General features: G+C 50.2%; 3 non-coding genes across 3 annotated transcripts; all 3 read right to left on the minus strand.

Moving 5' to 3' along the window:
- Positions 1–315: 315 nt before the first annotated feature.
- Positions 316–397, minus strand: TRNAS-CGA (transfer RNA serine (anticodon CGA)). The gene has a single exon. It is a non-coding gene; the product is annotated as a tRNA-Ser (tRNA).
- Positions 398–760: 363 nt separating this feature from the next.
- TRNAS-AGA (transfer RNA serine (anticodon AGA)) lies at positions 761–842 on the minus strand. The gene has a single exon. It is a non-coding gene; the product is annotated as a tRNA-Ser (tRNA).
- Positions 843–1964: 1122 nt separating this feature from the next.
- TRNAS-CGA (transfer RNA serine (anticodon CGA)) lies at positions 1965–2046 on the minus strand. The gene has a single exon. It is a non-coding gene; the product is annotated as a tRNA-Ser (tRNA).
- Positions 2047–2500: the final 454 nt, after the last annotated feature.

Raw genomic sequence — 2500 nt, forward strand, 5'->3', positions numbered from 1 at the left:
TGCGTGCCAGTTGCTCCATCCTCTGTATCCACATGGACCCCTCCCAATATCTGCTGTAAAGATGCAGGCAAGGAAAAGCGCAGGATGGGCTTCTTACAGACGGAGGCGATGCCAGGCGTCGATGGCTCTAGCGGCAACTAGTGTCAGGGTGGAAATATAATCGTGGCCCCCACCCCTAACAGTCAGAGAGTCCTGGATGAGAGTCTTCCCAATGTCTGCTTTATCGTCCATCCTATAATCAACATGCATGTTTACATCTTGTTTTGGGGACATTTCCGAGCAAATTGCAAAATTGCAGCTAAGTTCAAACCGAGGTGTAGTCAGCAGGGTTCGAACCTGCGCGGGGAGACCCCAATGGATTTCGAGTCCATCGCCTTAACCACTCGGCCACGACTACCCATGAGAGTGAAACTCTCACTCGAAAGATCGTGCTGTGCTTACACAGAAGAGTCCTTAGTCTCTACCGCCTTGCCTCTAGATCTTGTCCTGTACTTTCCACCCTTCTCTCTCATCATGCACCGTTCTTTCTCCTCACAAGTTTCTTTTAAATGTACATATATGTTTGAAATTGCAAAACGAAACCCGTCAAAACGTACCAGTTTCTCTGCGTTGGCCTAAAGGATGAAGCCGCTTTTACTCCTAGGATCTTGCTTGAATAGCTCAAGTGCGCCGCAGCCTCCTTTAGTAATTGTATTATACTGCTATTTTAAGATTGTTTTCCACACCAGAAAAGAGTAAACAATAAAAGCGGGCTCTGCACCGTAGTCGGCAGGATTTGAACCTGCGCGGGGAAACCCCAATGGATTTCTAGTCCATCGCCTTAACCACTCGGCCACGACTACTCCTGAGCAAACCTGTTTCTACTATAAACTTAACACTTTAGCCACACACAATGTCTCCTCCGCCCCTTACTTTATGCCGCTCTGCACCGTTCCCTTTTGGCCCTCCCATGACCCTTGAAAATGCATTCAAAAGTCAGAATCTCTATGGTCTGGCCCAAGTTCCCTAAATGCCATTTCCCCTCCCTGCCAAGCTCAGACTAAGTGCCAGGGACAGATCTGTGCTAATAAACCTAGCAAGCGGCCAGGCAGCAGAGCCTCACCTTCACTAGGTTGCACTGGCTTCTGCCAGCTCCAAATTGAAACTGTTAACAGTGTCCTGTTTGGAAGCATGCCTGGGCAGGGGCTGTCTCTATGCAAATCGAGTTGCAGAGGCCTCCTGGGAGCCAATTTCGGCAGGCCATTTTGACAGGCTCCAGAGGAATAAATGGCCGCACGAGTGGTCCGGTAGTTAGTCTAAGCCATATGGCAAAGATTTGGGTGGTGGGCCTTCTGGGCATGTGGCCCTAAACCTCAGAGGACCGCAGAATGGGTCCCTTCTGCCCAAATAGAGAGGTCTTGGCCGATCGGGGCCGAGAGGACAGGGGCCTCACCACCCTCTGACGGTCCTCCTGGGCGCCCTTCCTCTGCTCTCTGCTGTTGTGGCAGAAAGCTGTGCCTTCAGTCCCCTGGCTTGCACAGGGCAGCAAAAGACTGTACTTTCACTGGGTCGCAGGTAGGGGGCCTCTCCTGAATGCATCTGCCAAGGAAGGTCTAGAAGTGACACGAGAACCCTTGTGCTGACACACAAAAAAGGCTTGGCAGATAGCTTGCGTGCCAGTTGCTCCATCCTCTGTATCCACATGGACCCCTCCCAATATCTGCTGTAAAGATGCCTGCAAGGAAAAGCGCAGGATGGGCTTCTTACAGACGGAGGCGATGCCAGGCGTCGATGGCTCTAGCGGCAACTAGTGTCAGGGTGGAAATATAATCGTGGCCCCCACCCCTAACAGTCAGAGAGTCCTGGATGAGAGTCTTCCCAATGTCTGCTTTATCGTCCATCCTATAATCAACATGCATGTTTACATCTTGTTTTGGGGACATTTCCGAGCAAATTGCAAAATTGCAGCTCAGTTCAAACCGAGGCGTAGTCAGCAGGGTTCGAACCTGCGCGGGGAGACCCCAATGGATTTCGAGTCCATCGCCTTAACCACTCGGCCACGACTACCCATGAGAGTGAAACTCTCACTCGAAAGATCGTGCTGTGCTTACACAGAAGAGTCCTTAGTCTCTACCGCCTTGCCTCTAGATCTTGTCCTGTACTTTCCACCCTTCTCTCTCATCATGCACCGTTCTTTCTCCTCACAAGTTTCTTTTAAATGTACATATATGTTTGAAATTGCAAAACGAAACCCGTCAAAACGTACCAGTTTCTCTGCGTTGGCCTAAAGGATGAAGCCGCTTTTACTCCTAGGATCTTGCTTGAATAGCTCAAGTGCGCCGCAGCCTCCTTTAGTAATTGTATTATACTGCTATTTTAAGATTGTTTTCCACACCAGAAAAGAGTAAACAATAAAAGCGGGCGCTGCACCGTAGTCGGCAGGATTTGAACCTGCGCGGGGAAACCCCAATGGATTTCTAGTCCATCACCTTAACCACTCGGCCACGACTACTCCTGAGCA

Source organism: Ambystoma mexicanum, chromosome 3q, assembly GCF_040938575.1.
Source record: "Ambystoma mexicanum isolate Mex_15411 chromosome 3q, UKY_AmexF1_1, whole genome shotgun sequence".
NCBI classification, from domain to species: Eukaryota; Metazoa; Chordata; class Amphibia; order Caudata; family Ambystomatidae; genus Ambystoma; species Ambystoma mexicanum.